This window comes from Simochromis diagramma, unplaced genomic scaffold, assembly GCF_900408965.1.
Source record: "Simochromis diagramma unplaced genomic scaffold, fSimDia1.1 OVJJ01000590.1, whole genome shotgun sequence".
NCBI classification, from domain to species: Eukaryota; Metazoa; Chordata; class Actinopteri; order Cichliformes; family Cichlidae; genus Simochromis; species Simochromis diagramma.
Window position 1 is genome coordinate 1,490,149 of NW_024387057.1, and position 13,502 is coordinate 1,503,650.

Genomic DNA, 13,502 nt, shown 5'->3' on the forward strand with positions numbered 1-13,502 from the left:
CAAGACAGTGTAATGGAAGTGTGCAAAACACTTAATATTGTAATTTCTTCATTTCATATATTACCCTTAATCCCGTGCAGTCTATTTACCAACATTAGCAAACATACTACACGTAGAAACTTCAGAAATCCTTTGGCCATTCAGTCAGTTTTCAATTCAACAAAAGTCGAGAGCTTTCTATATATTGAAGGTTGTTGATTGATAAAGGGGAGAAATACAAATATAACATCTCCAAGAGGTATTTGGGAAAAATTGGGAAAGGATCTGTGCTAATGGCTCTAATTTATTGAGACTTACGGGTAAGACTGATATCACTTAAAATATCACATTTTTTCTATTGAACCTACAGTAGGTTCAGACTGGACTTCATTAAATCAAAGGAAATGTAACAGCATCCACATTGTGAACATGCTTAAAATTCAGCTTTACTGGACAAAAATAATAATTATTTAGATGTAACTGAGCTGTAGTGAGCCCTGTGACAGACTGGCACCTGTCCACAGAGTGCCCTGCCTCTCGCCTCTAACCCCTTGTCTTAGCCCCCCCCACCACCCCCCGAGACCCTGACAATTTTTTAAATATTGTAAAGCATTCAGTCAAACTTTATCACGCAATGAAGGATTAGACAACAATCGCAATAATGACTGGATATTAGACTCTTTTTTTTTTTTTTAAAAAAATGAAAGAATTCAGGAAATGCTCCTTTAATGAGTCGCTTTACAAATCAGGGAAGGTCACTGATATGAAATAATGTATAAAATACTTCAAAATTAAACATGTATATATATTATCATTTATGCATAAGTAAAGTGGGAGGATGAGGAAATGTATTTGTCTTTTATTTTATTAAACTGAAATGCTTATTTGGCATAAAAAATGGGTCCAAATTCTTCTGTTATAAGACGAGTAAAGACTCCCTTGGGCTGAATTTTTAAAAATGCATTCATTCACCCTACAAAACTGTAAAATAAATAACTTTACTGTATGTGTTTTTATACCACCAGTTTTTATAAATAGTAATTAAATATTATTACATTTTTTTCTTGTATTGTTTGTGTACACGTTTCCAATGAAAAGTAATTTGAAAACAAATTGTAAGTAAGAAAACAAACATCCTCAGTCATGCGAAGGTTCTTTGAACACTTGGAATTGCTCAAATCCAATCAATTAACTTCACCAGAGGGATTTGCAATGACATCTAATGTCAACAGAGTTTCCAGAAACATCATTTGAAAACAACTGCAACACTTCATGTCCAAGTAAAGCGTTTCAAACACAGCAGGCTTCGCCCGTCTGAACACCGAGCGTGCGTGGCGTTATGTAAAACCTTTATATGTGTCGCTCAAAGTGAGAAAACTGCGAGTTATCAGAGGAGTATCATTCTCCAAAACACTTGACCTAGTTGACTCTAACCTGTGGTGTAACGTGGTTTAAGATGGGGAGGCTTTAAAGCCATCCCTGCACCAACAGCATGTGACAGGTGATTACAAGGTGAGCTGGGAAAGAATCCAATTAAAAGTTCCTACTTAGTAATTAAGATCTCTGTTACACTGGAGTTTAATGAGTTCTCTGTATGACTTCTGCTTCATATGGACTGAATTCCCTCTGCAATGACGCCCATGGCCAGTGAGGTTCCCAGGAGAGCCTTCATTATATCCTGATAAATACAAAAAAAGAAAGGTGATGAAGAAAATAAAACACGTCAGTATCATTGTGCTCAGCTTCAACCTCGCTCGAGCGTTGATGGTTTAACTGGCCATCTGTTGGTTGATAAAGTGGAGCACGTGTGACATTCAGCACTCGGCAACTGTGCGAGGGGCCGTGGCATTTTGTGGCTAAGCCTTCATTATTGGGTCCAGGCACACGAGGGCAAGTGGCACGCAACGCCATGCTATGACTTTAGATCAGCTTTCATTGGACGCACACTTGGTCATCACCAGCTTTATTAAGTAAGGCTTTGTTTTTGCCTTCCACTCACTTCATCGCGACTTCCCTATTACTCATGTACAACAGCAAGGCCTTACCAATGTAGCAAAAATCTTTGAGTTAGAGTACTCATGCATTTAAGTTATTCATTTATTTTTCATACATACTATATATAATTGGTATATGCTTAGTCATCTTTTTTAAACTTTAAAACCCATGATGTACATTTCTTCTCCCCCTGCTCAGGGTGTTAATAACGTAGCAGAAGGCGCGGAAAGGTTAGGAGGGGGATGGTGGATCAGGAGAGGCAGGTTTGGTGAGGTAAAGTGGGGTTTATCTCAGCAGCTTTGGGGAGTGAAGGCTTATCTGGGTCAGAGAGCTTTATGACATAAGCAATTAGGGTTTCCTTCTCTTGTGTATGCTTGCAGGAGGGAGGCCTCCCGCTATCTAGATTAGCCATCCTACTCATGCCAGGAGAGCTCGGCGGCTTCTGGACAGTGGAGGGAACCAGCTGGAGGGCGAGATGAGCAGGCGGCAGGGGGTTCCTCGATGGGGAAGGGGGGGAGGGAGGGCAACAAGAGCAATGGGTCAACAAACATATCTTGTAGACATGCAGGACAAGCAGCACGGGTCAGCGGAGGAGCAAGAGCAGAAAGACGGAGTCAGTGACCCACACTGATGAAAGGAATTCACAGAATGAAATGTGGGGGGATGAAGAGGGCGTTTGTTCACTGTAGCATGTTTAACAGGAGTGTGGAGAGAAAACGACCACAAAGGATGTTTATGGTTACTCAGCTTAATGTCATCGATTTCTTCTCATGAGCCACTTGACTGGAAGGATTTACAAGTGATTAGGACAATTGGTTTAGAGAAATGGTTTAAAAGATCTCTGCATATGCTCAGCTTGTGACTCAAGGCATCTGACAATGTGTGAAAATATGAAATATGGATTTTGTTTCACAAGAACTGCACATTTCTACCCCCCAAAAAAGTAAAACTTTGTGACTGTAATTCATCATTTTCACATTAAGCTATTCCAGTGATGTGAAGCAAAAACAGCCATGCAAGCTGAATGCTGCTATAAGAATTACATTTTATGTGTTGTAAACAATACTTATGATTATTTGTTAACCTCTAATGCCAAACAACCATCGAAAAAAAGATTTCTTCTTAATTCCAACCTGACCAAAAACACATAATTTTATAAAACAACATAACAGAAATGGTTACATTAGAGCTGCTGGAGACATCTATACTTAATGATTGATCATTTAATGTTTTGTTGCTTGAAATTTCTTTCTCCAGCACAGAGTCAAACATCTCTAAAAAAAAAGGCAGCATGATCGTTACACATAACCACATAACAGAAAAAGGAGCAAACTGTCACGTTTATCAGGGACCATGATATCTTTCACTTCAAAAACTACTTGGATGTCTCTGACTGGTCAGAATTTTTTCCATTAATTTTCTGCTAGACAGCTTGTTTTAGATTTATTACAGCGGTGCTTTTTTTTTTTTTCCTTATATTTTTCTTCTAAGGATGCAGATTTTCTTAGCAATAATTCTCGAAGCTTTCTGGAGGTCTATCAACTGTTCTTCAGTCCTTGTACATGTCCATTTTCAAAGAATTGGAGATTATGTATCGGACTTTCAGGAGCAGGACCACGCCTCCAAACACGCTCCTTCCGGCTGTCATCTATGTAGGTTCCCCCAGTTCTGCAAGCCGATCATTCTCGTTTACGTGCCCCACCCTCCCTCCCTCCCTCCTTGTTCTCCATTCTTTAACTTCTTCACCTCTATTTAGTACACGGGGATCTGCCAGGCCCGGGAACCATCGCCATTACCCTTCGAGGCCTTCCCCAAACCGCAGCTCAATTCATGTCAAAGCATTTACCTACTCAAACACTGTTAAACCTAAAATGAGGACGTGGGCCCAGCTAGTGAAATGATTTTCTGTTTGTTAGACCACCGACCTAACACTTGTTCCAAATTCTTTAGTTGAATCTGTGAAAAAAAAGCAAAGGTAACATAGTTTGACAGACGTAAAATCAAGGTGATTCCCAAAGAGCTATTAGCTGAAAACCTGGCATATCTCAGCATGATGTGCAGAGTCAGGCTATCTACAACAGATTCACAGTATCTGAGAGTCATACTCTTAACAAAGAGGAAACAATCCTGACACAAGGTGAGAGAGACATTTGGTCCTTCAGTTGATCTATCCCTTGTTTACTAAAGCCTCATCAGAAATGGTCACAGTGGAAGGGTGGCTGTAAAAAAGCCATTCTTACAGAAGGGAAAGTATGTCAGGTAAGCTGAGATTTGGCAAATTACACAAGAACTGACATGAAATTCAGTGGAACAGATCTGATGGAGTCATGAATCAAAATGTGAAATGTTCAGGCCATCATCGATATGTCAGCAGCTTCATTTTCATAATAAAGGTGGTGACTTGTTAGAATAGTACAAGTTCTATCTATCTATCTATCTATCTATCTATCTATCTATCTATCTATCTCTCTCTCTCCACCCTTCTCCTTTTCATTCTTGTAATGGTGCCTGTTAATAAGATTCAGGTCTCAATCACAAACACAAAAACACTCTTGTTTTGATCAACGATCCCAACAACAGATTGTAACCACACGCTGGGCATGTCGATCTCTGTGATGCATGCATCCGTTTCACTTAAACAAGCGAAGGCTTAGCTGCCATCCGCGCCAGCTTTCGGAGAAGTTTACCTGTCTACTTACTGAAGAAAGCCTCTCAGGCAAAAGGCACACATATCACTCTACCTCTAAACCTGGTGTTCCTGGACGCCCCGGCTGCCTGCATTTTAAATGCATCCCACTAAAGCCAGACTATCCAGGCTGGAGGACAGAAGTAATGAGACGTGACACTGCCCAAGGGAAGGAAAAGGAGGCCTAACAGATATAGGTAATCCTTCTCACCAAGCTAACGCCTCTTAGCCTCTCGCCCCGGCTGTCACATGAACCCAGCAGGAAAAGATCCAGGAGCCATACGCATATAGACAAATGCAGACACACTAGCAGCGTAATCATTAGAAGCTGTCAGCTTTGCATTCATACATGTGTTGTTTGAAGAGAACACACTGTTCAGTCACAGCACTAAAACCTCTGACAGGTAAAATTAATATTGATCATCTCATTACAATGCAGCGTTCAGCAGGGAAACCTCATTTTGCTGTTACTTTGACACTCACCACCAACTTAAACATTGTTTAAGCAGCCGCTTAAGCTAGCCCCCCCCACAAGGACAACACGCACCACCAAACCGCCAAAACTGCTAAAGAACAGCTTGAGGAGGCCGACCCCAGAGGCCTGGACATGTTAGAGGTAGCTTGTAAGCACAAAATAAGGCAGGTGGTTTCAAAAAAAAGGGAAACATATGGTCTGCACCAGCCACACACACTCACACACACACACTTACACACACTTACAATAGCTTCTGCATCGATCGATGTGCTAATGCAAGGCTCATTTATCACCATAATTCACTAACAGATGTTGGGCGCTATGATACCATTACCCCAGTGTTTGCACAACACAACCTGGGTGTATGACAACAATGTCTCAGAGAAGACCTGACTGATATTACCTGCATCGATAGAGAACGTGAGGGATTGTTGTGTACTTGTAAAAGGTTTATGAAGTGTAGCACCGATGGCTGAGTAGAAGCACTTCTGCTAAGCAGTTACAGACGTTAATATACTTGATGTAGCGGTTGTGGAACAAGAGATTAGGTTGGATTTATTTGACAGATTAAACTTTAGTTGAACTGTCAACCACTGTATCAAAGGATCACACAACATGGCTTTAATGGAAATCAATATAAGCCACGAGTGAGCGCGACTATTTGTTTTCACTATTTATTTCTTTGTTGTGAATTTTGTTGCGCTCATGACGCCAGAGGTTGTATCGAATGTTTGGAGGTGCAACAAAAAAACATTTATTACAGTAACACAGACTGAAAAAGGACTATGATACTGATATAAATGAAGCTTTTTCACATGTTTACTGTTTGCTGGAGCTGAACTTTAAAGATTGGTTTTGGTTGAAAAATGCAGCATAGTGCCCTTCAGACCCTGTGCGCTGTACTATTTATTTAAATACACCTAATAAATGATCAATAAACTCGTAATTAGGTCATATTATTTCAGCTCACATGAACACATTTTGATACGGTTAATTAATTGCATAATTGCAAATTTCAATAATCCACACAAACAATTAAAAAATCTAAATGAGATTTGAGAACATTATTTATCATTACAGTTTAGTACAGCATGAAGAGGGCTGAAGGCTGAATGACCGCAGGCATGTGGCTCCTGGTTAATGGATCATGTCAGTGTGTAAGTGTCCACATCAGCTCTGATTGCAGAAAGATAAAAGTGAGGATAAGTGAGTAATAAGTTTGGTAAAAACTGATTTAAACCTTTATTTTTGTGTTGATTAACTAAAATTTTATTCAAATTTTGCAAACAAGTTAACTTTCTCCACTCAGTTCATTAGGTACACGCTGCTAGTACTGGTTTTTCTTCAGAACTGCTTTAATTCTTCATGGCTCAGATTCAACAAGATGCTAAAATATTCCTGACGTGACAGCATCACACAGTTGCAGCAGATTTTCCGGCTGCACATCCATCATGAGAATCTCCCGTTGCACCACATCATAAAGGTGCTCTGTTGGACTATGCTTTCATGTTGCTAATGCGAAACTGTGACCTGACCATCTGAATTTTGCAGCAGAAATTAAAACTCATCAGACCAGCTTCCAGTGTGGTCTTCTGCTGCTGTAGCCCTTCTGCTTTGAGGTTCTACATTCAGAGATGCTTTTTTTTTTTTTTTTACATACCTTGTGTAACCGGTGTGTTCGTGCATTGTGTCTGACAATGAAAGGTAAAAAGAAAGTAAACAACTTGCTCGCTCCAGCTCCTCCCCCACAGGGGAATTGTAGAAAAGGGCGCTGTATTTATTTTTACATTAAACATAAAGTACAAACTTACATGCAACATATTTCACACAGATCAGAAAGAAAACACCCACCAGGGTGGATAAAGATATAATTACTGTTCTAAAAGAAATGACACGAGCTCCCACAGGGGAATTGTAGAAAAGGGAGAGGCCGAAGGGCTACCCCAAATTTATAGGGCTGCACCAAAGAAGAAGAAGAAAAGGATGAGGAGGGGCTCTAACTGATAATGAAGATAACTTCAGGCTTGGAGGTCCTAAAAGTCAAGTATACCAGGAACAGTTTTGTGTAATTGTAACAATATATAATTTATGTATTCATTTATTTGAGGGACTGTTGCCTTTCTATGAGCTCGAAGCACTATGCCCATTCTCTGACCTCTGACATCACCAAGGCATTTCCAGTCAGAGATCTGCTCACTGGATATTTTCTCTTTTTTTGAAGCCTACAGATTCAGATCTACAGATCAGCAGTTTCTGAAACAGTCAGAAGAGTCTGTCTGACAACAACCATACCACATTCAATGTCACTTAAATCCCCTTTCCCCCCCATTCTCACAGATATTTACACACAGTGTATTATTTACTAAATTACCAGAGTAAAAGAGTAAGTTACCAGTTAAGTGCAGCATGTTTTGAGATGTCCCGTTTTGGTGCGAACAATTCTCTTCATATGATTTAGTGCAGCTTGGAGGAGACACATGTTGACAGGTGTCACAATAAAGTGGGGTTCCCTCCATATGATCCTAATGTTTTCAGACATGAGCCTATAGAAAGAGACAAACTAAAAGTTAATTAGTGCCGTTGACCTGGTGGTTATAAAGCAGTAAAACTTGTCCTACTCTGGAAGAAGTTCATACTGAAGCTCAGAAGTTCAGAACAGCAGCAAACATAATTGGTATGTAATGTGCATTTATTTAAATTAAGTTCTGCTTACATTTACTAATGTATATTTTAAGGTGTACCAAAAACACACCAAGCTGCAGAATCATTAAAGTCAAAGTATTAACATCCTGTTAATTTACTTTTTTGTGGGTTTGTCTCATATTTATCCCATTTGACATCAATACAATCTAAAGAAAAAACACACCACATTTCAGGTCATAGGCCACAAAGTTTGCTTATATTTACGACACATAAACATCAGACATGTAGACATCTATCTTTCAGTGCTGTATTATCCTCCTCGTCGAGGCCCTGACAGCGTCAGCAGCACAGAGGGCGAGGCTAGGCTGGGCAGGGCCGGGCGGTCCAGAGAGGATCAGGGGAGGTAAGTCACCAAAGCAGGAATTAATGAGCATTATAGTATTAGGTAAAAATAAGTCCCACCTTAAATCCCTCAGGATTCCTAAACAACCACCAGCACCTGTTACATATGATGAAGAGGATCACAGAGGAAGACCAGGCTCCTGTGACAAGACAGATAACTGAAAAAAGTCTACGCTGTTGGTGTAGCTGATCTAAAATCAAAGCTTGTGAAATGACATCAGTGCACACTGTTGTTTACTGTTGTACTGAATATTTCAGCTGTACATATCTACTTTTTATACAGGCTGCTGTGCTGTTATGTTTTTATTATTCATTAAAAATATTTAACTTCTTCCAACATAAAGAAATGCATAAATTCGGGGAGTCGGCTTTAAACCCTTAAAACCGAGACAGCAGTCTGCGTGGTTGATTTTTAATTGCTGTGTCTTAAAAAAAAAAAAAACAGAAAATATGTCTTTAAAAGTCACACATGAAAAAAAAGAGACAAAGATGATGAAAATTTGAAATCCTCTTAAATTTAATAATGCTAAAAAATCACAAGAAATCCAATCCTCCACATTTCTGTGACCTCATTGGGTTTCTGGGTGTTATCTTTTACCTTTGTTCCCCACGTAGGCAGGTCTATACAAAGCTCTGTGACCACAATTAGCAAAGAAAAGAAACAATCCAGTGCAAGCAGTGATTTGCTGGGCTATCTTTTCTTTGGCTTAAATTAGAGTTTGCCAGCTAACCGTGAGCTTGTGGTAAGCTGATCCCACAAACAGGGAACATGATACTGTCTGGAGGTGGTTCATTGTGCTGGAGGGAACAACAACCCAACCCACCTGTTAGTGATACCTGGAAAGCACAAATGTTACAAATAATAGGGCTGAATTTTCTTTTAAAGACCCTGTTGCTTTGAGCCACTAATTAATTCACAGAGTTCAGATTTCCCTTGGAAATGCTGTAATGTCGAGAAACCAGGCACTACAAGGAACAGCACATGGCTCAAGATTACTGATCTTTAAGAGCTTCCTTCAGGGTTCTGGAAATTAAATCTTCTAAATTTGCAATTGTGAGTGCTTTAACTGTGGTTGAATCTCATAACCAGGGTTATTACATTATAAGTTATTATAAGTAAAACAAAATAAATCAAAGGATAGTTAACTGAAATGAAAAATAAAAGCTAAATAACTGAAACCTGAGACCTACAACACTCTGTACGAAGAAACCTTTGCAGGTTTGGTCTAATTTGGTCACATTTGTTATGTTTACTAAGATTTTGATGTCTACATGACTGCGAGTGAAGGGTTTGCATTAGAATATCTGCTATAAAAGGCTTAAATTTGCAGCTGACAAATACGACCTGAAATTAAGACAAAAACTGAAACTAATTCAAAAACTAAACCAAAATGAGCAAACCCTGTAAATGAAAAGAAAAATGTAAAAATAAGTAAAAGTAAAACCTATAAATTGTTTAATTAACCAGTTAGTCATTGGCTTTGATGAACTGTTCCTAACACTGCATAGTCTGAACTTATCAATACAGTGGTTTAAAAACTAAGTTCACCTCATGATTAAACAGTTTAGCTGCAATAACTTGAAGCAAAATCCTTTTCTGTGTGATGTATCAGTCTCTCACATTATTGTGGAGGAATATTACCCCACACACCCCTCACACAGACACATTTGACTCTAGAATATTTTGGTATACAGAGGAGGTCATGGCTGACTCAGTGACTGCGAGGTGTTCAGGTCCTGTGGATGTAAAACAAGCCCAAATAATGACCCCTCCATCACTGTGCTAACAGGTCGCATGAGGTGTTTGTGCTGATATGTTGTTTTTGTTTTTTACCATAGTGATGTGCAGTATGACCTAAAGTCTCCACTTTGGTCTTTTCTTTCCAAAGTACTTTTTTTTTTTTAAACTTTTATTTTGTAAGGATACAGTTTTGCAAACTGAAGCTGTGCAGCCATGTCCTTTTTTACAGAGACAAGGTATTCTCCTCCCAAACAGTTCATTCTTGTTCAGTGTTTTTCTAATTGTACTGACAAATTATGTTTAACACACTAGCTAAAGTTTCTAGGGTCTGAGATGCAACTCTTCTGATTTTGCCGTTTCTCTGAGTATTGGTCTGAGCTCGGTTGAACGTCCACTCCTGTCTTGAGTTTTAATGCACACCTGAATGCTCCAGACCAGCGATCTTTCAAAACCTCTCCTTTTATGGAGATGCTCAAACTTGCTTATGATCAGTTCATTGAATCAAGCAGCAGTAGTCTCACCTGGCTGTTACTACTGCTGCTTGGTTCCTATAAAAGCATTGAGGGTGTCCTTAGTTTTTCACAGGATTGCATCTAAATAAAGATTTTGTTTAGAGGCCACAACATTTCTCAAAGAGTTTGTTCAGTGAGGCATCTTCAGTTATACCAAAACCAATTACATATTTTAGATCACACCTGTACAAAGGTATGACTTTTCCCTTATTTATTCTTTGTATTCACCAATAACCCACCGAATGTTGTTACTGTTATCTCCTATCAGTATTTTCCATCCATGCTGACTTTATATCACCTGTGTCTATATAATCAAGAGATCTTCTCTCTTCTCTTTACACCCCACAGCAACAGATGAGGAAGTCACTTTTGTCGTTTGTTTGCTGAGAGCTCCCGGCTTGAGCTGAGAGGTAAAGCTAACATGCAGGAGTTTTGGGGGTGAAGGGAGGGGAGGATGCAGAGGGGGTGGACCTGTCTGAGAGGAGACTGCATAGAGTTGTAAATGAGCTTGTAATTAGCTCTTACACATTTGCCTGGAGGGAATTAGTGTGTGCGTGCTTGCATGTGTGTGTGCGTGTGTGTGTGTGTGTGTGTGTCATTGTGTGTTTTTTAACCCCTTTTCCTTAGAATAGGGGTTGACGGCAATAAGCAGATAATACTAATTACTTCTCCTCCCCATTGCTTGTTAATTGTGCTTGGTGTGGATTTATACAGCGTGGTAATACTCCCCATTCCTCACACACACACACACACACACACACACACACACACACACACACACACACACACACACACAAAACAGATGCATGCCCCCTGCTTTGTTGGCAAAATCAACAGGTCATTTTTTTAATCAGGATATTTCTGTTTAAGCCGCTGATTAATTATGCCAGTTTGGTGCTTCATCATATATTAGTCCAGCCAATGAGGCAGTGTGTGTGTGTGTCTGCTTGTTTTAATATATTCATGGAGGTTAAATACCTGGGGCCTGACAGCTTTGGGGTCAGACCTCAACAGTATATGGAAATGAAAATGCTGTGAAGAGTAATAAACGGATTAAACCTGATTTTATTGTTAGAGGGTGTCTCACATACATGACTGACTCGGGCCAGGGGTTGGCATAGTCCTCTTTTGTTAAATAATACATTACAGTAAAACTTGAAGGACAAATGTCAGCCTTCCTGTCTCCATTTCAGCACTAAATTAAGTTTCTTCACCGCTTTTCTTTTCTTTTTTTATGATTAGCATCACACCAACCTTGGAACCCAGTGACTATCATATGATAACTATGAGATCCAGGTTTGTCTTTCTGTAAACAAATCAGGCAAAAAAAAAAAAAGCTAAAGAAAAATCAGCAAGTTGAGCAACTGGATCTACTTCTGCTCTCCTGAAAAGTGATCGATCACTACGAACATAAACCAGAGGATTTCCTCCAACTTACTGTTGTTAAGAATCAGCATATCGTGTCAAGAAGATGAACCTTAACCCAGTGTGTATTGGGAAAAAGTCAAGGTATACTCTAGACAGACTGGCAGTCTGTCACCTTGTTAACACCCATAAGCTGTGTCCCAATTCAGGGACCGGAGTGTGTATTTAAGACCAGGTACATCACGATGGGCAAACGACACTCGGTGTGAAAACTCTGCTTCATCAGGGGATTTCGAGCCACAAACATACAGAAAATGCAGATGTTTTTTTTAAGGAAAAATGTGGAAATCAGTAAACTGGACAATATTCTTTGCATATATACATAAATAATATTAGAGTATTTTAGATGTTACAGAACTATTTGTAGAGGCACCACTTGAGTAATTGAGCAAATTTAAGCACAACAGCAAACATAACAATCAGGAAAACAGAATTACAAAACAAAAAGATGACATAGTTAAAATATGATTAAAATAAAAACCTATGCTGTTCACAGAAAGACGCAGTTAGTTTCTAGTTGAGATTTAAAATCTGTTTTGTGAGGCCGACAGCCTGAACTGTAGGAGGAGGCTGCTCCAGAGCTTTGGAGCTGCGTTTGCTGCAGCTGACGTCAAGAGAAAAAAAACCAGTCACAAATACCTTGTAATGGCTCAGAATACTTTTATTGTTATGATATTTCAGCTTTTGTTTTTTTAAACTAAAACCTAGATCGTCCCTAAAATTCTAGTTCTGCCTTTTCATAACAGGGAAGTGAATACAGTCATGAAAATCAATTATTTAAATGATTTTAGGAAAAGGCCGCATCATAAAAAAGTAGTAAAAGAACACGACAGGGACTGAATGTACTGTAACCAGTAACTGAGGACATGCCAATAAGCTAGTCATCTATGACTGTACAATTTTTTTTCTGCAGTAACTGTGATTAGGTTGAGATCAGGTGATTGACTCAGACACTGATGAATATCTCATTTCTTGGCCTTGAGAAACTCTCGGGTTGCTCTCGCAGTTTTCTTTGGGCCATTATCTCATTGCACAGTGAAGCCCTGTCTGATCAGCTTTGCAGCTTTTGGCTGAATCTGAGCAGAGAGTACAGCCCTGTACACTTCACACTTCATGCCACCTCCACCGTGTTAGACAGTTTTCTTTCTCTAGATTTCTCTCTTCCCATCTTTCTGGTAAAAATTCATCTTGGTTTTCTTCTTGTTCTTGAGTGTAATATGTGGTTTTCACCTTGCTGTAAATTTCCCTTCATGAAAGCATCTCTTGACTGTGGCGTTTGACAGTGACACTCCTACCGTACCACCACAAGAGTTGCTTGACTTGTTTAGATGTGGTGAAGCTGATTTGATTAACTATGGAAATAATTCTGTGATCGTTCACTTTAGTTTTCTTTCAGATCTTTTGGTGTCTCTGAGCTGGTCAGGATATTCACTCTTTATAAGCAATACCCAGATTACTGATGTGGCCTCTCCTAAAGTTTTTGCTGTCTCTCTGATATATAGTTTATATTGTTTTTTCACCCCACAAAGGCCAAAGGCCTCCCTTACATCAACAAGTCGGACCTCCTGTTGAAGCTCCAATAATAAGATTTTTTTTTAAAGTGTTTCCTAAATCACCATTAATGTACACATGGTTCAGTTGGAT